This window comes from Spermophilus citellus (genome assembly GCF_964194105.1).
Source record: "Spermophilus citellus genome assembly, chromosome: 10".
NCBI classification, from domain to species: Eukaryota; Metazoa; Chordata; class Mammalia; order Rodentia; family Sciuridae; genus Spermophilus; species Spermophilus citellus.
Genome location: NC_138197.1, coordinates 137,765,245 through 137,790,309, shown reverse-complemented (window position 1 = coordinate 137,790,309; position 25,065 = coordinate 137,765,245). Strand labels below are relative to the sequence as shown.

Genomic DNA, 25,065 nt, shown 5'->3' with positions numbered 1-25,065 from the left:
AGCAGGGGTGGCCATCCTCATATCGAATAAAATGGACTTCAAGACTAAGTTAATCAAAAGGGATAAAGAAGGACATTATATACTGTTAAAAGGAACCATTCACCAACAAGACATAACAATTATCAATATTTATGCACCAAATAATGGTGCTGCGACATTCATAAAACAAATTCTCAAGTTCAAGAATCAAATAGACCACAACACAATAATTATGGGTGACTTCAACACACCTCTCTCACCATTGGACAGATCCTCCAAACAAAAGTTGAATAAAGAAACTATAGAACTCAATATCACAATCAATAACCTAGACTTAACTGACATATATAGAATATATCAACCATCATCAAATGGATATACTTTTTTCTCAGCAGCACATGGATCCTTCTCAAAAATAGACCATATATTATGCCATAGGGCAACCCTCAGTAAATATAAAGGGGTGGAGATAATACCTTGCATTTTATCTGATCATAATGGAATGAAACTGGAAATCAATGATAAAAGAAGGAAGGAAAAATCCTACATCACATGGAAAATGAACAATATGTTACTGAATGATCGATGGGTTACAGAAGACATAAAGGAGGAGATGAAAAAATTCTTAGAGATAAATGAAAATACAGAAACAACATATCGGAATCTATGGGACACAATGAAAGCAGTTTTAAGAGAAAAATTCATCGCCTGGTGGTCATTCCTCAAAAAAAGAAAAAACCAACAAATAAATGAGCTCACACTTCATCTCAAAACCCTAGAAAAGGAAGAGCAAAACAACAGCAAATGTAGCAGAAGGCAAGAAATAATTAAAATCAGAGCGGAAATCAATGAAATTGAAACAAAAGAAACTATTGAAAAAATTAACAAAACTAAAAGTTGGTTCTTCGAAAAAATAAATAAGATCGACAGACCTTTAGCCATGCTAACGAAGAGAAGAAGAGAGAGAACTCAAATTACTAACATACGGGATGAAAAAGGTAATATCACAACAGATGCTACAGAAATACAGAAGACAATTAGAAATTATTTTGAAAACCTATATTCCAATAAAATAGAAGATAGTGAAGACATCGATAAATTTCTTAAGTCATATGATTTGCCCAGACTGAGTCAGGAGGATACACACAATTTGAACAGACCAATATCAATGGATGAAATTGAAGAAGCCATCAAAAGACTACCAACCAAGAAAAGCCCAGGACCGGATGGGTATACAGCGGAGTTTTACAAAACCTTTAAAGAAGAATTAATACCAATACTTTTCAAGTTATTTCAGGAAATAGAAAAAGAGGGAGCTCTTCCAAATTCATTCTATGAGGCCAACATCACCCTGATTCCGAAACCAGACAAAGACACCTCAAAGAAAGAAAACTACAGACCAATATCTCTAATGAACCTAGATGCAAAAATCCTCAATAAAATTCTGGCGAATCGAATACAAAAACACATCAAAAAAATTGTGCACCATGATCAAGTAGGATTCATCCCTGGGATGCAAGGATGGTTCAATATACGGAAATCAATAAATGTTATTCACCACATCAATAGACTTAAAGATAAGAACCATATGATCATCTCGATAGATGCAGAGAAAGCATTCGACAAAGTACAGCATCCCTTTATGTTCAAAACATTAGAAAAACTAGGGATAACAGGAACATACCTTGACATTGTAAAAGCTATCTATGCTAAGCCTCAGGCTAGCATCATTCTGAATGGACAAAAGTTAAAGGCATTCCCTCTAAAATCTGGAACAAGACAGGGATGCCCTCTATCACCACTTCTATTCAATATAGTTCTCGAAACACTGGCCAGAGCAATTAGACAGACGAAAGAAATTAAAGGCATAAAAATAGGAAAAGAAGAACTTAAATTATCACTATTTGCAGATGACATGATTCTATACCTAGAAGACCCAAAAGGGTCTACAAAGAAACTACTAGAACTAATAAATGAATTCAGCAAAGTGGCAGGATATAAAATCAACACGCAGGGCTGGGGATGTGGCTCAAGTGGTAGCGTGCTCGCCTAGCATGCGTGCGGCCCGGGTTCGATCCTCAGCACCACATACAAACAAAAATGTTGTGTCCGCCGATAACTAAAAAAAAATAAATATTAAAAAATTCTCTCTCTCACTATCTCTTTAAAAAAAAAATAAAATAAAAAATAAAAAAAAATAAAATAAACACGCATAAATCAAAGGCATTTCTGTATATCAGTGACAAAACTTCTGAAACGGAAATGAGGAAAAACACTCCATTCACAATATCCTCAAAAAAAATAAAATACTTGGGAATCAACCTAACAAAAGAGGTGAAAGATTTATACAATGAAAACTACAGAACCCTAAAGAGAGAAGTAGAAGAAGATCTTAGAAGATGGAAAAATATACCCTGTTCATGAATAGGCAGAACTAACATCATCAAAATGGCGATATTACCAAAAGTTCTCTATAGGTTTAATGCAATGCCAATCAAAATCCCAATGGCATTTCTTGTAGAAGTAGATAAAGCAATCATGAAATTCATATGGAAAAATAAAAGACCCAGAATAGCAAAAGCAATTCTAAACAGGAAGTGTGAATCAGGCAGTATATCGATACCAGATTTCAAACTATATTACAGAGCAATAGTGACAAAAACAGCATGGTACTGGTACCAAAACAGGCGGGTGGACCAATGGTATAGAATAGAGGACACAGAGACTAATCCACAAAGTTACAACTATCTTATATTTGATAAAGGGGCTAAAAGCATGCAATGGAGGAAGGATAGCATCTTCAACAAACGGTGTTGGGAAAACTGGAAATCCATATGCAACAAAATGAAACTGAATCCCTTTCTCTTGCCATGCACAAAAGTTAACTCAAAATGGATCAAGGAGCTTGATATCAAATCAGAGACTCTGCATCTGATAGAAGAAAAAGTTGGCTCCGATCTACATATTGTGGGTTCGGGCTCCAAATTCCTTAATAGGACACCCATAGCACAAGAGTTAATAACAAGAATCAACAAATGGGACTTACTTAAACTAAAAAGTTTTTTCTCAGCAAGAGAAACAATAAGAGAGGTAAACAGGGAGCCTACATCCTGGGAACAAATCTTTACTCCTCACACTTCAGATAGAGCCCTAATATCCAGAGTATACAAAGAACTCAAAAAATTAGACAATAAGATAACAAATAACCCAATCAACAAATGGGCCAAGGACCTGAACAGACACTTCTCAGAGGAGGATATACAATCAATCAACAAGTACATGAAAAAATGCTCACCATCTCTAGCAGTCAGAGAAATGCAAATCAAAACCACCCTAAGATACCATCTCACTCCAGTAAGATTGGCAGCCACTATGAAGTCAAACAACAACAAGTGCTGGCGAGGATGTGGAGAAAAGGGTACACTTGTACATTGCTGGTGGGACTGCAAATTGGTGCGGCCAATTTGGAAAGCAGTTTGGAGATTCCTGGGAAAGATGGGAATGGAACCACCATTTGACCCTGCTATTGCCCTTCTTGGACTATTCCCTGAAGACCTTAAAAGAGCATGCTACAGGGATACTGCCACATCAATGTTCATAGCAGCACAATTCACAATAGCTAGACTGTGGAACCAACCCAGATGCCCTTCAATAGATGAATGGATAAAAAAATGTGGCATCTATACACAATGTAGTACTATGCAGCAATAAAAAATGACAAAATCATAGAATTTGCAGGGAAATGGATGGCACTAGAGCAGATTATGCTTAGTGAAGCTAGCCAATCCCTAAAAAACAAATACCAAATGTCTTCTTTGATATAATGAGAGCAACTATGAACAGAGCAGGGAGGAAGAGCAGGAAGAAAAGATTAACATTAAACAGAGACATGAGATGGGAGGGAAAGGGAGAGAAAAGGGAAATTGCATGGAAATGAAGGGAGACCCTCATTGCTATACAAAATTACATATAAGAGGTTGTGAGGGGAATGGGAAAATAAACAAGGAGAGAAATGAATTACAGTAGATGGGGTAGAGAGAGAAGATGGGAGGGGAGGGGAGGGGGGATAGTAGGGGATAGGAAAGGTAGCAGAATACAACAATTACTAATAGGGCATTATGTAAAATTGTGGATGTGTAACCGACGTGATTCTGCAATCTGCATTTGGGGTAAAATTGGGGGTTCATAACCCACTTCAATCTAATGTATGAAATATGATATGTCAAGAGCTTTGTAATGTTGTGAACAACCAATTAAAAAAAAGATTAAAAAAAAAACAAATCCTTTAGTCACAGCACCGAAATAGTTAACTAAGACAATGTGTTTGTACTTACATCTTCTTAGTACATTCGAACTTTTCCTAACATATAAAACATCCTTGTTTGTCTCTTGCAGCCTTTTGTGAATTGAAATCTATTTTGTTTGACAATAATAGAGCCACCCCAGGCCTCAGGTGCTATTCACACAGCTTGGTGTTTTTTCCACATTTTTGCTTCCCACCTTTTTGTCATCTAGCATAGTTTTGTGGCAATAGAATTGCTGATTGAAAGAATTTTTCATTAAATTTTAATTTTGTCATCCCAAATAGCTTTCATCCTTTCTGGTAGGAAATCAACTATATATATAAAACAGGTTGCTTTTCTCTTTCTGCTCTTTTTCTTTTGACAGTTTATGATATAGCGAGAAGGCAGGCCCGGCCCAGATCCACCCACACCGGCCTGTACAGGACCAGGACAGAGGCTCACAGTAGGCCCCAGTCCATCCCATCATAGGTGGACACCCACCAGAGCCCAGCCCCCAGCACAGGACACCCTTTTGACCAGCAGACTACTGCAGGAGCTCAAGTCTGGCCCAGATCTGCCCTCACCAGCTTGCATGAGGTTCAGGATCCACGCTGCAAGGAAGAAGACACATAGACCACATGAAAAAACAGGGGAGGAAAGTGCCCCAAACAAACCAGGACACTACAATAACAGAAGCCATGGACAGCGAAGTTGATGAAATGTCAGAGAAGGAGTTCAGAAGGTTCAAAATTAAAGTGATCTGTGAATTAAAGAATGACCTAAATGAGCAAATACAGGCTGATTGTGTGTGTATGTGCGTATGTTTGGTGCCATGACTCGGATGAAGATGTGTTTTGATGTATATCTCTTGGAGTTCTTTGAATTCTTATCTGTATATTAATGTCTTTCCTCATATTTGGGAAGTTTGGGATCATAAGTTTCCTGCCCATTTCTTTCTCTCCTTTTGGAACTCCTATAATCTGTACACTGGTGTATTAGGTGATGTCCAAAGGTCCCCCAGGTTTTTTTCTAACTCCCTTTTCTTTCTCTCCTCCAACTGAATCAGTCCACACTTTGATTCTGCCTGCTCAAGTCTGCTGCTGAGCTCCTTTTGAACCCTTGAGTCCCAGAATGTCTGGTTGGAAACAGCCACGATTTGGATCTGTAATGTCCCCTGACATATCGTGGGCTAAAAGTTGATCAGTGGCCTGTGGTGCCTTGGGAGGAGGTGGGACCTCAGGAGGTGGTACCATCAGGAGTGTGCCCTTGGAGGGAACCTTGGAATCCCAGGCCCTCTTCTTCCCCACTTTGCTTCTTAGCCATCATGAGGTGATGCCTCTTCACCACACATTCCTGCCATGATGTCCCCGGCCACCAGAGACCCAGAGCAACAGGGCCAAGCATCCACAGACTGAAACCTCTGATACCATGAGCCAAAATAAACTTTTCACCCTTTTTAAGTTGTTTATCTCAGATATTTATCCCAGTGACAGAAATCAACACAGAATGTTGATACCAAAAAAGTAAGACAGAAACCCTTGGAACTGGACTGCAGAAGGAATTTGGAAAAGTTTGGGGAAACAAACTACATTAAACCTAGAGTTCTGTAAGCAGAGCATAATGGGTGATTCAGGTGAAGGCTCTGAGACCAGCAATAATGACAGAAATGCTACAGTGAAGGTCATGATGATGAGGTTTTGGGGGAAAACAGGACTCCATTAGGAATTAGACTAGCAGCCACACATTACATTCTGGCAAATTATTTGTCTACATTTTGTCCGTGCTCTGGATTTTCATGGGAGGCTGAGTTTAAAGGCAATGAACTAATTAATCTGGCAGAGGAAATTTCAAGGCAGCACAGCATTCAGGTTGTAGCAGGATGCTTTTAGCCGGATTTACAGTGAGAATTGGGAGCAAAACGTAGAGTGGAAATATTTGAAAAAGTTGTAGTTTGTCCAAAAAAGGAGCAAGGGTAAAAGTGTCCTCAAGAAGGGTGCCATTGCTAAAGAGATAGCACCATTAAAAGAAGCTAATTTATTTCACCAGGACAGTAGAAAAGATCCTTTGATGGAATTCCAGTAATCAGTAAGACCCCATCTATGACAGGCTCAAAGGGTTAGGGTGTAGACCTTTCATTGGAAAGGCAAGCCTGAGCCCAAGGCGCCCTCTGCACAGGGTCACCTAGGAAATTATTGGGGCATTCTTTTTGCTGTGAGCACTCAGAAACTGCTGCAGCCATGATTAAACAAGCCCTGATACAGCTCACGCTAGCAGCAGACCCTAGCATCATCCACATGATGCTCATTGAACATGGTTTTTCTGGCATGCAAGGTGCACAAGATATGGGGTCCTAGAGGTGTCCATTGAGATTTCAGAGGAAAACCAGGAGTCTAGGCAGTATGTGGCAGGCTTGAAGTCACTACAAGAAGCCCCCAACAGGGTGATGCTAGCAACATGGACCACCTGCTAAAAGGAGCTGTAGGTAGCAAGCAGAGACATGGGGGTGGGCTGGCCAGGCCCTTTGGACTTTGAAACCTTGTTTGGAGATACTAGCAGTTGAGCACAGCCAGAAAAGGAGGAAGAATGTTCCTTCTTTATGGGGAAATGTCATCCTCTCCCACTGAGCATGGATGCACACAGAATGGTAAGTGAAGAAGGGCACCGTGCCTGGCCAACCAGATGAGCCAGGTGATTGATGGGATGATGGATGCCAAAGCCAGATCACCTTCACACCCTGGCCAAGCCCTTTGGAACTCACAGCATGCCACCACATGTCCCAGATGCTGCACATGAGGACATGTTTTAACATTTGCCCTGTGTGTTTTGGTCTGGTTTTTCCTTTTCATGCCTTTATTCCTCCGTTTTGGGACAGGAATATTTGCCCTGCACCATTGTATCTTGGAAGTTTATAACTTGCTCTTTTTATTTTTATAGGGGTTCACAGTTGAGTTTTCCATAAGTCTTAGAGGAAATTTTGGACTTGGATGTTTGAATAATGCTGGAACTATTGAGACTTGGGGACTCTTGGAGATGGACAAGATGCATTTTGCATCATGAGATGGACATCAATCAAACAGGAGTGGCATGTCATAGTTTGGATCTAGAAAGTCCCCCAAAAGCTCATGTGTTGAAGGCTTGGCCCCAGCTTGAGGTGCTATTTGGAGGGGGTGGAACTTTTAAGAAGTGGGTCTTACTAGAAGGAAGTCAGTTTGCTGGGGCACACCCTTAAAGGGCCCCATGGCCTCTTCCTCCTTCTTTCTCTTTTTGCTTCCCAGTTGTGGTGAGGTTGACAGACTTCCTCTGCCACATGTGCCCACCAAGCATACTGTGCTACCACAAGCACAGAGTGATGGGGCAAGCAACTAGGAACTGAAACCTTTGAAATCATTAGCCAAATAAATCTTTCCTCCTTTAAATTTTTCATCTCTGGTACTTCATCATAGCAACAGAAATTGACTAACAGTATCTGTTTTTCTCAATTAATATTCTCAGTTTGTTCATGCATCATTTTCTTTATTTCCTTTGGTACTTTGTCCATGGTTTTCTTTTGCTCGTTGAACATATTTAAGACAGTTTATTTCATGTCTTTGACTAGAAACCCCAACATCTTGGCTTCCTCAAGGATGGTTTCTGTCATTTTTTTTCTTATAAATGGCCCATAATTCCCTGTCAACTTTGTGATTTCTTATTGAAAACTATTATAATAATATGATGTGGTAATTTTTGGAAATCACATGTTTCCTTTTCCCAGGGTTTTCTGATCTTGATTGTTAAAGGTTGTAGTCATCCATTTGTTTACTGACTTTTCTGAGTTATTTTTGTTTCTTGGTTTGGTTTTTATTTTTTCAATTTTTTTATTTTTTGAGACAGTGTCTCACTGGGTTGCTTACAGCATTGCTAAATTGCTAAAGCTGGCTTTGAACATCTGATCTTCCTGCCTCGGCCTCCCAAGCCATGGGATTAGAGGTATGTGCCACCACATCTGGCTCTTTTTAAAAAAATAATTAAAAAATGTAATGAAAATTGGTCAGTGATTCTGTATAACTCATAGGCTAAACAGTTATATGGGACTTTCATAGAAATGTGTATCAGAGAAGATACTGAAGTAATGTTATATACTATGAATATCTGATTCATCTTCTTCCTTTGAAGATTCCTTAGCATATTTCTCTGCCCCTACCCTTATATCTTCTGGAACAAACCCTTCATATCCTCCTTTAATCAATCCATGAACCCAGCAGAGATCTAGTTCAAAAGCCTTATCTTTAACTTCATTGACTACTATGTTAGTTACTGTCACAACTTCTTTAACATTACAGCAGGTCATTTCATTCATCTGAAATTTTCTATTACTGTCTTTACAGCTTGCCTGGCTTTGCCAACAACACACCCCTGATGAATGGGTCCCACGTGTGGTTCATATGGTAAGACCCTAACATGGAACTACTGCACTGTGGAGGGTATACAAATATATGTACATGGCCACCTGTCTATGAGATGTTTTAGTGGAATGTTGCAGCCAAATATAGATATAAAGTTGGAGGTTTCTTCTTTTGCTATGTCTGCTGAAGAATGAGCATCTGCAAACAAACCTGCTATGGCAATCCCAACATGCTGGCCAACACTTAGTCATTTATTGAACTCTTTTTCATAAGCTTAGAAAGGACTAATTTTTCTATCCAACAGCCAGCACCATCTTTATATCTCATCCTGATAGCTGTACTACCATTTTCAGAGTTTACAGCATATTTAGCTTGAAAAACTCTTCCATCAGGAGAGAAAGTACAGGCTGACAGGTCATACCTGGTGCCAATGGTGCACACCATGCTAGAGCCACCAGGACATGCAGGGTCACCTGGCCTGAAGCACTTCACTACACTGCATGACCATGCAGACTAGTCTAACCTTTAGTTCTGGACATTCAAGGACATCTCTGTCAAAACTGATCTCGGGTGCAGCTCACTGATAGAGCACTGACGTAGCATATGTGAGACCTCAGGTTCCATCCCCAGCACCACAGAAACAAACTAAATCACTTTTCTATCCTGAGTGGGTTCAAATTCACACAAAACAAACAGGCACCTCCCATTAGTCTTTCAGGTAGTCCAATAGATTAGAATAGACAAGCAATAATTTGTCTTTTTGGCTCCCTCTGGAACCAGAGTTCAAGGTCCCACACTGGGAAAGTGGGCTCTGGGCTTCAAGACCAAGCTGGGGGGGGGGGGCAAGAGTGAGCAAACGTGCCAGAGGGCTTTTAGGTGCCTTTTCCTGGTTTCACTGTTTTCCTGGTTTCTGTAAGACTTTGACGAGTTTCCCGAGTTCAGACAATGTTTCTTTTTCTTTCTTTCTTTCCAAGCTTTCTCTGGAGGCACAGAAGTTTAAAGCTGTTCTCTGCTGTTTTCCTGGTGTCACTTCACTTTGAAAAGTCTGTCTTTATGGCTGGTACTAGTCTCTGCCACTCCCCAAGGAATGCAGAATTATTTATTGACCATCCTGGTGTGGGCTGAGGTATGGAGGTACTGACTCTCAAACGGCTCTATTTGCTCTTATCTGTGGGCCCAGGAACTGATGCAAAAGCTCTCCCACTATTCAGCATGTCCATTCAAAGTACACATCATCGTCGCAGGATGAATCCATGCGACTATACCCCCTGTGAGAAGGACCTGGGCCAGAAATCCATGTGTCACCCAACACATCCTCTTAGGCTAACAAGTGGGCTGTGATGGTTTTGCATCCCCAGGATCAACATCTACTTTGATTTCATGCAGAAATCCCTTAAAATATCTGGGAATCCCCTTCAATGAACATGCCAGGTACCTCTGAGGAAGGGGGTGATGACCACTTCATGTCCTGCTGCTATCTTGGGGCTCCTCCCCATAGGCACTGAGCCTCTGCCCTCAGTAGCCTTGAGAACTGGCTCAAGCCATTCTGCTTATTCATTTTTTCTTATTTTTCATTTGTTCTTTTAGATATACATGACAGTGGAGTGCATTTTGACATATTATACACACATGGAATATAATTTATTCATATTGGGATCCCATTCTTGTACATGATATGGAATTTCACTGGTCTCGTATTCATATATGAACACAGGAAAGTTATGTCCCATTCATTCTACTGTCTTTTCTATTCCCAATTCCCCTCCCTTTCCTTCATTCCCCCTTCTCTAATCCACTGAGCTTCTATCCTCCTGAGTTTCTGAGTTTCCCAAATGGCAGTGATATGAAGCATTTTTTTTCACATGCTTGTTACCATCCATACAGTCCTAAAGTTAACAACATTGTACTGCACACTTGAGATTTTGCTAAAAGGGTAGCTCTTATGTCAAGTGTTTCTTATCACAAATACATAATAAGCCAAACATTGGGGTACACACCTGCAATCCTAGCTGCCCAGGAGGATGCTCAAGTCTCAGAATTAAAAGGCCAGCCTGTGCCACATAATGAGACACTGTCTCAAAAATAGTAAATTATTGTTATTATTAAATAATGATAATATTAATATTAAATAATAATAATAGAGAATGAGAGCAAACTTGGAAGTGGTGGATATGTTCATGGCATAGTTTGTGGTGATGGCTTCATAGAAAAACCTTTATCTTCAAACTCATCAAGTTGTATACAGTAAATATGTATGTCAATAAAGTGATTTTTTAAATGCATAAAGCATTTTAGTACACATTTCTCCATATACACACACACACACACACACACACACACACACACACACATACACACACACACAAATGGACAACAAACACATGAAAAGATGCTCAACATCATTAGCCATCAAGGAACTAGAAATTAAAACCAGAATGAGATATCACTTCATATAATGAAAAAGACAGATACTGAACATTGGTGAAGATGTGGAGGAATCACAGCTGCCATGCACTGATGGTGGAATGTGAAATAGTGCAGCCACCTTGGAAAACAGGTGAACAATTCCTGGAATGGCTAAGCATAGCTACTATATGATTCAGCAGAGCTGGTCCTAGACATATACTCAAGATGTAGGAGAACACACTCATAAAAAGCCTGGATATGCATGTTATAGCATCATTATTCATCATAGCCAGAAACCTGGAAATAACCCTAATGTCTGTACAGCATAGTCTCTCCATGCAGTGGAATGTTATTTGAAAATGCAAAGAAATGAAGCCCTGGCACTGCTGAGGTTTGGGTGGCCTCCCAAACAGCATATTGCATGGTCCTGATTCTGCAGAATTTGCAGAACAGGCAAACCAGAGAGTGGATGAGTGCCTGTCCAGGGCTGGGGGCAGCAGGGAAGGAACTTGGTGGGGAAGCTAAGGGGTACAGGGTTTCCTTGCAGGGACAATGAGATTGTTCTAAAACTGATGGAAACCAGTGAATTGTATAGTTCAAATGGGTGAGTTGTGTGGTATGTAAGTGTTGAGAGCCACAGCCAAGTCAGAATGGCCCCTGGCATTTTGCCAGAAGTAATGGTTGAGAGGCGAGCCATGAAGATGATGCTGGATTGAAACAGGCTGTGTATTCAATTGTATATAGACCCCTGCTGTCCGCCTCAGGTGCCCGCTACTTTGGAGTTCTCACGGGGATTCCTAGGGAGTTGGGGATTCCTAGGGAGTTCGCATTGGTTGGTGAAGTTCCGGTGGAGGGAGTTCCAGTTGGTATGTGGTGTGCCTAGAAGGACCGCGTGGGTGGCATTCAGGGGAGTTTGGAAATAAAGTTTGTTCCTGCTTGAGTGGCTCGTGATTTGTGCCCAGCCAGACTGCGGCAATTGGTGACCCATCCAGGGAACGCCTGAGGGTAAGTGATAAGTTAAACTGCTCACTCCTGAGGGCAGTGTGAGAGGATGGGTAACCATTTAAAGATTCTTCTTTCATTTTGTTTCACTTTTATTTTAAGTTGCCAGTCCCTGGATATGGGTGGGATGGAAGAAAAACCGCCCACATCTGAGGAAAAACTATTTGCGTCTGAGGAACAGATAGGGAGAAAGGACGGATGGACATTTCAGGAGGATAGAAAGGCTGATATAATGAATTTTTGTTCCATTTTTGTTTCATTTTGACTCGGTTTTCTTTTTCATTATCTTAGTGAGGGGTATCTTCGTCACAGAAATAGGGAATTAAAAATTAATAAGAACCAAACCGAAAGGGCGTTAAGTAAAGTGCTAGAGGAAGGAGGCATCTCAGTAAAATCAAGAACAGTTAGGGCATACATTAAGACGATACAAAGGTGTAGCCCATGGTTCATTAAAGAGGGGTTGTTAAATATATCACAATGGAACCATCATGGTGAAGATTTAAAGAAGATACAAAAGGAAAGCCCAGGAACTCTGCCAGTTGGCACATTACCATTATGGACATTGGTACAATCTGGTTTGCTTAGTCTAGGAGAAGACATCTTACATCAAGTAAAAGAGGAAGTCTCTCGAGTTAGTCAGGGGAAAAAAGTTTAGAGGAGGAAGGGCTATCAGGGGAGAAGTTACCACAGGAGGCTGCTACTAACACCTTTCTATCACCAGAGGGCATAAGTGTCACACCAACAGCTCCACCTATGGAGACAACATATGCTGGGGGGCCCCCAACCCCCATAGTTGATAGATGGGATCCTGAGACAGGACCTCAAAGATTAGCATGCTCTGTACTTGAGCAGACAGGAGGGCAACAAATCAACAAATTCACCGTGCTTTAAATTTCATAACAGTGAAGCAATTAAAAGAGGCTGTAACAACCTATGGTCCCCAAGCATCCTTCACTGTAAGCATGGTCGAATCCACTACCAACTTGGAAATGACGCCAGCAGATTGGACTAGTATGTGAAAAGCTGTGCTAAATGGAGGACAATACCTGTTATGGAAGGTTGCCAATGAGGAATTTTGCACAGAGACGGCTAGGCAAAATTCAGCAGCTGGTTATCCTCAGAGAAATCTAGATATGTTGTTAGGAAAAGGACCTTATGAGGGTCAGCAGCAATAAATTGCATATGATCCTTCCATATACTCACAAATTGCTGCAGATGTGGTTAGGGCATGGAAGACTTTACAAGGACATGGAAATTTACAAGGTCAATTATCTAAGGTAATACAAGGAGCTAATGAACCTTACGCTGAATTTGTAGATAGGCTTATTCAAACAGCTACCAGAGTTTTGGGGGATACAGAACAAGCAATGCCATTAATTAAACAGCTAGCCTATGAGCAAGCAAACAAATGGTGCAAGGAGGTCATTAGACCATGGAAACATGAAGATTTAAACACATATATTAAATTATGTAGAGACATTAATGAACAAGGGCAAGTCTTGGCAGCTGCAGTACAACAGGCTTTAGATGCCAGGCCAAAAACATTCTATAATTGTGAACAAACAGGACATTTTAAAAGGAGTTGCCCCATAGGAGGAGGGATTAACAAAACTAGGTATCAAAGGGGTAGAATACCAGGTATTTGCCCATGATGCCATAGAGGGAGACATTGGGCTAATGAATGCCATTCTCAAACCATCATAGAGGGTACTCCGTTATCAAAAATCGGACAAGGACCAGGTGTTTACCCACGATATCGTGGAGAAAGGTGTTGGGCTCCAATGCCAAAAAAAACGGACAGGGGGGCCCAATACTCCGGGGCCCATGACCACAAATATATGGGGCACTGGAGGAACCCAGCAACACCATCAGGGTAGTGCCCAGGACACATTATCCATTAGATCTCTCATCAGACAAACCAGAGGGAGTGCAGGGCTGGACATCTGTGCCTCCACCAGAGCAGTACTAACTCCAGAGATGGGAGTTCAAATCATTCCCACAGGAGTAAAAGGACCTCTTCCCCAAGGAACAGTAGGCTTATTATTGGGACACAGTTCTTCTACTCTATTTTTTTAAGAGAGAATTTATTTATTTATTTTTTATTTTAGTTCTCGGCGGACACAACATCTTTGTTTGTATGTGGTGCTGAGGATCGAACCCGGGCCACACGCATGCCAGGCGAGCGCGCTACCGCTTGAGCCACATCCCCAGCCCAGTTCTTCTACTCTAAAAGGACTTATGATAAGTCCTGGGGTAATTGATCCAGATTATGGAGGTGAAAACAAAATTAGAGCCAGTTCTCCAAGGGGTAAATCAGTAATTTCACCAGGAGATAGAATAGCACAGTTACTAATAATACCCAGCCAACATGATAAATTTTCCAGCCGTACTATAGAAAGAGGTTCCAGGGGATTAGGCTCCACAGATGTAGATTGGGCTATGCTTTCTTTAAATTTAAATTCTCGCCCCATGCTAAAATTAAATATTCAAGGACATGAATTTAATGGGCTACTGGATACAGGTGCAGACCTTAGCATCATCTCTCGTCAACAATGGCCAAAACATTGGCCATTACAACAAGCCACTCAAACACTTCAAGGCCTAGGAGTGGCAACTAATCCCCACAGAAGTGCAATGGTATTAGATTGGAAGGATCCTGAAGGATGTGAAGGAACTATACAACCATATGTATTGGATCATCTTTCCATAAATTTATGGGGATGAGATGTCCTAAATCAATTAGGTTTGACATTAACAAATAACATCAATCCAAATGCACCCACTATTATGGCTAGACAAGGTTTTAGGAAAGGAAAAATATTAGGAGAACAAGAACAAGGTATAGCAGCACCAATACAAATAGATCAAGGAACAGACAGACATGGATTGGGTTTTCAGGAGGAGTCACTGAGACAATAAAAATTACTTGGAAATCAGAAAGGCCAGTATGGGTTCCTCAGTGGCCCCTGACTAAAGAGAAGATACAAGCAGCCCATGACCTGGTCAAATAAGAATTAGCGGAGGGACATATACAATCTTCTGTGTCTCCCCATAATACTCGCATTTTTGTCATTAAAAAGAAATCTGGTAAATGGAGATTATTGCAAGATTTAAGAGCCATTAATAATGAGATGGTTATTATGGGACATGCTCAATCGGGGATTCCTTTATAGGACATATCAAGGAACATACAGGATTGCCTGGAGCCCTTAGATTGGGCAATGATTTAGCAGATAAAACTACACATGACATACATATTTTCTCTACACTAGAAGAAGCTACAAATTTTCATAAAAGGTTCCATGTCAATGCAAATACTTTTAAAAAGCATTTTAAAATAACTAAGGAACAAGCTAGACAAATAATAAAACAATGTCAAAATTGTGTGACCTTTTTACCACAAGTTAATTTTGGAGTCAATCCTAGAGGACTGATACCTAACCATATTTGGCAGATGGACATCACACACTTGCCAGAATTTGGAAAATTAAAATATTTGCATGTTACAGTTGACACTTCTTCCGTATTTCTGATGGGCTCCCTTCATGCCAGAGAAAAAACTAAAGATATTATAGCTTGGGGCTGGGGATGTGGCTCAAGCGGTAGCGCACTCGCCTGGCATGCGTGCAGCCCGGGTTCGATCCTCAGCACCACATACAAACAAAGATGTTGTGTCCGCCAATAACTAAAAAATAAAATATTAAAATTCTCTCTCTCTCTATCTCTCTCTATATCTCTCTCGCTCTCTCTTTAAAAAAAAATAAAGATATTATAGCTCATTGCTTACAAAATTTTGCCACTGTGGGCATTCCAAAACAGTTAAAAACAGATAATGGCCCTGGTTATACTTCTACCTCTTTTAAACAATTTTGCTCATCATTTGGCATTACTCATATAACAGGAATCCCATACAATCCACAGGGACAAGGCATAGTTGAAAGAGCTCATCAAACTATTAAATGTACTTATTAAAGCAAAAAGAGGGAATTGGGAAGGGGTATATATCCCCCAAAGATAAACTTAAAATAACCCTTTTTACTCTAAACTTTTTAAATTTGGATTCATCAGGGCTTAGTGCTGCGGAAAGGCACATGTGTCCGAAAAATGTACAGAAGCCCAAGGTACTTTGGAAGGATATTCTAACAGGACAATGGAAAGGTCCTGACCCAGTGATTGTCTTGAGTCGGGGGTCTGTTTGTGTTTCCACAGGGAGAACAGCAGCCAATTTGGATTCCAGAGAGACTAACTAAAGTGATTTCTACAGACCAAAAAGAAGATGACTTGGCTCAAATCCATAACAGCTGATATCCTTACATCTGCAACAGTGGTTCTCCCACACCTGGAGGCTAATGAATAATGAATACCATTAAGGCCTATTTCAAATGTAAACAACCTTGGGACTTGCTTGTGGGAATACCTTCAGACCCATTATGCAAGTTTTGGGATATCCAAAAAAGAGTCAAACCCAGGTGGTAACCAGGATGTCTTTTTCAATACCTATTTTATTATTGCCCTTTCCCACATCGTAAAGTTCTATTTTATTTTTTGAGCTCATACAGACCTAGGTTAAGGTTTTTCTGATCAGTTCTATTTTTTGACTGTAGAGTTTTTAAACATTACAATGGAGATTTCACCTGTGAAAAGCTACAAGGCCTTTACTATCGTCTTATGTGTTGTATGTTATGTGTGCACACTTGTGTTTTGTGTTGTATGTCTGTATGTGCGTATGTCCATATATCATATATGAGGAGCACGCATGAAAAAAATGGATCCAAATTTTTTTTATTCACGTGATTTAAATGGTTTAATTTAAATTGGGTAAACAGCTGTTGAGGATTGTTTTAATTTATGAACAAAAAAGGAGGTTAACAGATCTGTTTGTTTACTTTCACCTTTCCTTTTCATTATATCTAATTCTATTCAGGATACTAAATTGTTTAGAAAATTGCTTTCTTTTAGTGCCTGTTGGAATGTTACATAATTTTTGTTTTAGCTATCATTGCCAGAATTCCTATCTTCATCCCAGTGCCAGTGAAGACAAAGATAAAACCAAACTACAGCTTCTGCATTAGACAACAAACTGTATAAACTGATGCATCAGTGAATAATAACTCAACAAGTAATGCTCAATCAAGGAGTCAATTTACTTTGGGAGGAAATGGACATATTGATAGATTCCTCTGCTTTGAACTGCTTGCAGAACTTGCCTGGACTATGTATCACTTGTATGCATTGTGAACTATCTGTTGGTGCAGTGAATTGTGGTAGTGCTGGGGTATCTTTGCTGATGGTGTCACCGGTGGTACAATTTTTCCAAAAGGAGCTGTCAATTGGCTTGGTGTCATGGCATTTCTGTATCCTCTTCCCTTCTGCTTGCAAAGGCCAAATTTGGGGGCCAACAGAGGTGAGGCAAAGAACCTCACCCCCCCACACTGGTGCAAAGGCCTATCCACAAGTATGGCTGTATGCTGGGCCAGTAGTCAATGACGGGTAAGATCCAATTGCAATGGTATCAACCTACGACAGGAGGCTGACGCCTTGAGGTCAGCTCATCCGATGACGGGTAAGGACCATATGTAGTATTGGACAATAAGCCACATTGCTTGTTGTTTAATTAAAAAGAAGGGGGGAGATGTTGAGGGCCACAGCCGAGTCGGAATGGCCCCTGGCATTTTGCCAGAAGTAATGGTTGAGAGGCGAGCCATTAAAATGATCCTGGATTGAAACACGCTGTGTATTCAATTGTATTTAGACCCCTGCTGTCCGCCTCAGGCGCCGGCTACTTTGGAGTTCTCGTGGGGATTCCTAGGGAGTTCGCATTGGTTGGTGAAGTTCCGGTGGAGGGAGTTCCGGTTGAGGGAATTCCGGTTGGTGTGTGGTGTGCCTAGAAGGACCGCATGGGTGGCATTCGGGGGAGTTCAGAAATAAAGTTTGGGGCTGGGGATGTGGCTCAAGTGGTAGCGCGCTCGCCTCGCATGTGTGCGGCCCGGGTTCGATCCTCAGCACCACATACCAACAAAGATGTTGTGTCCGCCGAGAACTAAAAAATAAATATTAAAAATTCTCTCTCTCTCCCCTCTCTCTCCTCTCTCACTCTCTCTTTAAAAAAAAAAAAAAGAAAAAAGAAAAAAAAAACAGAAATAAAGTTTGTTCCTGCTTGAGTGGCTCGTGATTTGTGCCCAGCCAGACTGCGGCATTTAAGCTAGATATCAATGTAGCTATAATAAATATATACTAATAAAAACTGAGTGGGCTGGAGCTGTGGCTTAGCAGTAGCACACTTGCCAGGCATGTGGCTGGGTTAATACTCAGCACCACATATAAATAAATAAAATAAAGGTCTATCAACAACTAAAAAAAATATTTTAAAAAACTGATAGACTTACAAGGACAAATTTACAATTATCTTCAGCAGTTTCATGCCCCTTCTCAATAGTTTACAGAATAAGAGTACAAAAAATGAGTAAGGATATAGAAAATTTGGACACTATTAACCATCCTGAACTAATTGACAGTTATAAAACATTCCACTCACTAATAGAAGAACAAATATGTTTTCCCAAGTATACGCTGAACATTTACCAAGATCCTGTACCATAAAACAAATTGCAAAAAAAAAAAAAAAAACCGATTCAAACCAAAGTGTACCCTGACCACAAGGGGGTTAAATTAGAAATCAATAACAGATTCCTATTTGCTAACTAAATGGCATGGTTCTAAATGACACCTGGACCAAATAGTAAATCAAACAGGAAATTAGAAAGTATTTTAAGCCAATAAAAAATGGAAACAATAGGGGCTAGGATTGTGGCTCAGTGGTAGAGCACTCACCTAGCACACGCAGGGTCCTGGGTTCTATTCTCAGCACCACATAAAACTAAGTGTTTGGAATACAGATATTATGTCCAACTACAACCAAAGAAATAAATATTTTTTTAAAAATGGAAACAATAGGGCTGGGGTTGTGCTCCGTGGTAGAGTGCTCGCCTAGCACGTGCGAGGCCCTGGGTTCAATCCTTAGCACCACGTAAAAATAAAATAAAATATTGTATCCAACTACAACTAAAAAAAAATGTTATAAAAAATGGAAACACAAGCTGGGATTGTGGCTCAGTGGTAGAGCACTTGCCTAGCACGGGCGTGACCCGGGTTCAATTCTCAGCACCATATAAAAATAAAGGCATTGTGTTGTGTCCATCTACATCTTCTCTCTCTCTCTCTCTCTCTCTCTCTCTCTCTCTCTCTCTCTCTCTTAAAAAATGGAAACAATATACAAAATATGTGGTATGTTATTAAGCAGTGTTTAGGGAGAAGTTTACAAAAGAAGAGGTTTCAAATCAATAAGCTCAGCTTTCCCATAAGTAGAACAAATTAAGCCAGGTGTGGTGGCACACGCCTGCAATCCCAGCAGCTGGGGAGGTGGAGGCAGGAGGATTGAGAGTTCAAAGCCAGCCTCAGCAAAAGTGAGGCACTAAGCAACTCAGTAAGTCCCTGTCTCTAAATAAAATACAAAATAGGGCTGAATATGGGGCTCAGTGGTTGAGTGACCCTGAGTTCAATCCCCAGTACCAAGAAAAAGAAAAAGAAAGAACAAATTAAAGGAAATAAAGATCAAGGAAGATCTCCCAAAGGCCAAAGGTGGAAAACTATGAGCAATGGATTGAATGATATTATATTGGATTATAATCCTACATGTAAAATAAATACGAATAGGTAATCTATACTGATGTGAATGAATTAATGAGAAACACACCTCACCTACAAAGGAATTCCAAGGATATGTGTAGTTGCTACAACCAGTACCTCTCTTCCAAAGAAAAGCCTGTGGTAGGGTGTGGGAGGCCGTCACACTATGTGACCAGCATTTTCCTTCCCTGATCAATTGAGGCTCTGTTGGTTACTTTGCATGATCTGGCCACATCAAAGTGGCCCTAGATGGCTGCCCCCATGTTGGAAGTCGCAAAATGTCGCAAAATGTGTCTTCATGCTTAGGCGTGCCTTCCTGCAGCTCCATGGGTCAAGCTACACTCACCTGTTCTTTTGGGATATTAACCCCTGGCCCTGTTTGGGATAGAATGTTCCATGGAAACACCCTTTGTGTGTCCCCTTCTCTTGCTCCGCCTTGGGTTGTGGCCTCCCTAGACGTCAGACAACCTGCTGACAGTGGACATCAGGAAGCTAGACGCAGCCCCCTGAAATCTGACCCTTGCCGTCTTTGAATGACTTCTTCTCTATAAAAGGGGTCAGCACGCGCTCACTCTCTCTTTCTCTGGACCCTTAAGGTCAGAGGAGCCATCACAGGACCCCCAAAGGAAAAGGTATCTCTGTCTCTTGTGTGGTTATTTTGCGCAGCCCAGCTTCCCTGGAGTGCCCCTGAGTGTTCTTGTGACCGGGAATGCGACAGTAGGGGATAGAGAGGGGCCTGGAAAACAAGGCCCACCAAGTGGCTGGGGCAAAATGGCACTCTGGCTGGGGCCTGTGGTGGCCCTTGGTAAGATGGACAGCAGGGATATTTCATCTCTGTGGGATTCTTTCCCCAAACTCATGATACCAACACAATCCTGGAAAAGTTCAGTCAGATTCAAATTAAGAGACATTCTACAAAATACCTGACAAGTACTGCACCAAACTGCCAAGGTTTGTTCTATAAAAGCAAAGAAAGACTGGAAAACTGTAGCAAACCAGAGGAAACTAAGGACAAATGACAAGTAAAAATGCCATGGTAACCTGGGTTGACCTTGGAACAGACAGAAAGGAAAAGTAATAAAAAGAAAAAACTGGTAAAATCTGAATAAATTCTACAGTTTGGTTAATAGTCAAGAGCAATTTTTTTTTCAGTATTAGGGATAGAACACTGGGCCACTTGACCACTGAACTGCATTCCCAGTCTTTGTTAAGTTTTATTTTCAGTTAGGGTCTCACTAAGTTGCTTAGGGCCTTGCTAAGTTGCTGAGGCTGGCTTAGAACTTGAGATCCTTCCTGCCTCAGCCTCCCAAACTGCTTGGATTACAGGCATATGCCTGGCTTAAATTTTTCATATAAGTAAAATTATATGGTGTTTGTGTTTCTGTGCATAATTGTCTCTGTGTTTGTCTTACATTTTTCATATAAGTAAAATTATATGGTATTTGTCTTTCACTTAGCACAATATTCTCCAGGTTCATCCATGCAGTCACAAATGATAAGACTCCCTTCTTTTTCATGGCCACATAGTATTCCTCTGTGTGTGCTCGTGCGCACGTGCGCACATGCTGTGTATGTGTATCACATTTCTTTATCTACTCATTCATTGATGGTTAGGTTGATTCCTGCAGTGAGCATGGGAGAACAGATATCCATCTGACACACTGATTTCACATCCCTTAAATATTTTCCAAGTAATTGGATTGTACCATTTTAACAGGATTTTAAATGTAGAAATCAATAAGCTGATTCTAATACTTAAATGGAGTGCAAAGGACCTAGACTAGCCAGACAGTCGTGAGAAAGAACAAAATTGGAAGGCAGACATTAACTGGTTTCAAGACTTACTGTAAACTATATACTATATAAGATAAGGCAGGGTGGTACTGGTATCAAGACAAACAAATAGATCAGAGAAACAAAATAGAAAGTCCAAAAACAGAACCATAGGTATATGAACAACTAATTTTTTTCAGAGGTGCAAAGCAATTCAATGGGAAAAGGAGAATCTTTTCAAACTATAGTGCTGAAACCACTGGATGGCCACACACAGTTCACACCAACACGAAAATTAACTCAAACTGGATCATAGACCTCAATGTGAAACCTAAAATTAAATTTCTGGAAGACCATATAGAAGAAAATTTTTGCAGGCTTGGGTTAAGCAAAACTTTCTTCAATTTGATATCAAAAACATGATCCATAAAAGAACAATTTGATTAATTGTACTCCATCAACATTTAAAATTTCTGTTCTTCAAAGGACCTTGTTTTGAGAATTCAAAGACTGTTTAGAGAATTCTCCCCTTGACAGGGAGAATTACTTTAAAAGCATATGATGTATTAATGTCATATTCAGCACATAGAAAAACTCAAAACTCAAAAAAACCCCACAAAACTCTATAAAATGGTTATAAATATTTTGAAATAGGCAAAAGATTTGACCAGAAACTTTATCAAAGAAGATATTTGGATGGAAATAACCACATGAGAAGATGCTTGACATTGCCAATCATTAAGTAAATGCAAATTAAAAACACAATGACTATTACTGTATACCCATCAGAAGGACTAGAATGAAAAGAAGGACCATACCAAGTGTTGCTGAGGCTGTAGAGGGCCTGGAACTAAAACGCTACAGTTTTAGTGGGATACAAAATGTTGAAGTAACTTTGAAAAAATATTTTGGCAGTTTTTGAAAAAAGGTTTAACACACACCTACTATATGATCTGCCATTCTTCATGTAGGCACTTAACCAACAGAATGAAAGTATATAAGTCCAAATAAAATGCAAAAGACTTATACATGAATATGAATGCTCATCGCTGCTTTATTGTCATAGCCAAAACTGGAAACAACCCAATATAATAGAAAAACAAATTGTGGTATACTCATACCATGAAACACTTAACAATAAAAAGGAATAAATTACTGATACATACTACCACATGAACAAATGTCAAAATGAATGGTGAGTGAAAGAAGGTATATTTTTTTTTAAAAAAGTGCTTGAGTTGGGCGAGGTGATGTGTGCCGATAGTCCTAGCTACTTGGGAGGCTGCAGGAGGATTGCTTGGGCCCATAAGTTTGAGACCCCATCTTAGAAAAGAGAGACAGAGAGAAAAAAAAGAAAGGAAAAAGAGGACTTGCTCAGGATTCCATTTATATACAATCTAAGGAATTCAAACTCATGGAGAAAGGCACAGGTAGAGGATACTTGGGGGCGGGGCTGGAGGAGACTTGTGGGAGGGCAGGTGTGTAGGCTAGCTCAACTGTCAGACGGCTTCATGGTGTATTCCTATGTCAAACTGCACCTCCCACACTTCCAGGTCTGCTCACGGGTCCAGGTATTCACCCAAGGGAGATGAAAGCACGTGCCCACAGAAAGAACCACCTGTGGGGACACAGTCGTCACTGGTAGTCACTTACCAAAAAGGCAGTCATGCAGTGACTCCATTAAGCCAGCTTCTGGCTCGGTTTTCTGGGCACTGAAGGCTACCCATCTCCATGTCTTTACTTTACCATTTTAAATTTAATAAAATGGTACTCATCAGGGTCAGTTTTCCCTTGTAGATAATATACGATTTCCTCTCCTGATCAGAGTCACAGTCACAACCTCTTCCTCTGGATCTTTTTAACTGTGCATCTGTGACTTTCACTATGGCTGCCTTTCTGGGGTCAGACTTTTGCCCTGTGCAGTTTCATGTGTTGTCAAATTCTTTTCTGTTATTCTTCCTAGCAATAACATTCACTGTTAATTTAATCTTTTAAAGTTGTTACCATAAGGACTGGGATGTGGCAGTATGAGGCTCTGAGTTCCATCCCCAGCACAAAAAGAAAGAGGTAGGGAGCAGGGAGGGAGGAAGGAAAGAAGGAAGGGAGGGAGGGAGGAAGGAAGGAAAGAACTCATCATGTGCTTCATGCTCCTGAGAGCAGTGAGCACATGCCTCGGATGCTAGGCCCCCTGGGTTCCAGTGTTCTGTGTGGCTGGTCCATTTTTCTTCTGCCTTCATGTAAGTGATATCTCTTCCAGGGTCTATGAGCCATTTTCAGGTCAGAATATCCACAGGAACACGAAGGTGAACCAAAGAGCCTCAATTGACTTATGAAAAAATTCATTCTTAGGGCTGGGATTGTGGCTCAGTGGTTCAATTCTCAGCACCACATAAAAATAAAGGCATTGTGTTGTGTCCACCTACAAAAAAGATTCTCTCTCTCTCTGTCTCTCTCTCTCTCTCTCTCTCTCTCTCTCTCTCTCTCATTTTTTTTTTAAATTCATTCCTAATCTTTAAAATTAAAACATCTATTGCATTGGCAAAAAGTCACATTTGATGACATTTTGCCAATGCAATAGATGTTTTAATTTTAAAGATTAGGAATGAATCTTAGCATCTTAGCATTTTGGCTAAGATATGGGGAGATGAGCATTCTCAGGCATGGAAGGCTACATGCTTCTGCCAGGAAGAAGTATGGTGCATGAGACCCATCTATAGAACTAAGGTGGGCCTGCATAAGCTCACGTGGAAACAACTATGGGCTGGGGATGTGGCTCAAGCGGTAGTGTGCTCGCCTGGCATGCGGGTGGCCCAGGTTCGATCCTCAGCACCACATACCAACAAAGATGTTGTGTCCGCCGAGAACTAAGAAAAAATAAATATTAAAATTATCAAAAAAAAAAAAAAGAAAGAAAAGGAAGTCATAGAGTACCATGAAGTGGAAACTAGATAGGGGATCGCAGCATGCATCAATCCCTTCGTGTGGATGGGATGCCTCCAGATGTGAACAAGAAACCATCACTGGACTCCCCATGCTCCACCCAGGGTGTGGTCACGTGTCTGTTTCCTGAGAGTAGGCCCTCTATCCAGGAAGGAGATTGGGTGCTAGCTAGGGATGACAGGCCCAGGGCAAGACTTTCCACTTCACTGAGGAAGGAGAAATAAACTAGGACAAGGGTTAGAACATTTAAGAGGAGAAAGAGCACCAGGAAAACTCTTCTTGACCCAAGAAGTCTCATAAAGAAGACATGAGTTAGGAGCAGTGGTACACACCTGTAATGCCAGTTGCTCTGGAGTCTGAGGTGGGGAATCATGAGTTCAAAGACAGTTTGGGCAACTTAGTGAGACCCATCTCAAAATAAAATCAAAAGGCCTGGGTACATAGTTCAGTAGTAGATTACCCCTAGGTTCAATCTTCAATACCACAATAAAAAAAAAAAAAAAAAGATCTCTGGATTACAGTACTGTTGCTACTGTTGTCCCTCCCCGACTTGTTCAGAATCCCTCCACGCGTCTGAGCACACCTTGCCCCCTGCTCCCACCTGTAAACCCACC

General features: G+C 40.7%; 1 protein-coding gene and 1 pseudogene across 2 annotated transcripts in view; one reads left to right on the top strand and one right to left on the bottom strand.

Annotated features, from left to right (window-relative positions):
* RABL2B (RAB, member of RAS oncogene family like 2B) overlaps positions 1–4,938 on the top strand; it is a 30,066-nt gene extending 25,128 nt beyond the window's left edge. The window contains exon 12 of the transcript XR_014024051.1: positions 4,648–4,938. The gene's annotated coding sequence lies outside the window, so the exon portion shown is untranslated. The remainder of the gene's footprint in view (positions 1–4,647) is intronic.
* A 3,435-nt stretch (positions 4,939–8,373) lies between these two features.
* LOC308658318 (proteasome subunit alpha type-3-like) lies at positions 8,374–10,140 on the bottom strand (annotated as a pseudogene). Its single transcript has 3 exons — positions 10,080–10,140; positions 8,700–8,854; positions 8,374–8,654 (listed from the first exon to the last, which is right to left on the bottom strand). The product of its transcript is annotated as a proteasome subunit alpha type-3-like (transcript).
* Positions 10,141–25,065: the final 14,925 nt, after the last annotated feature.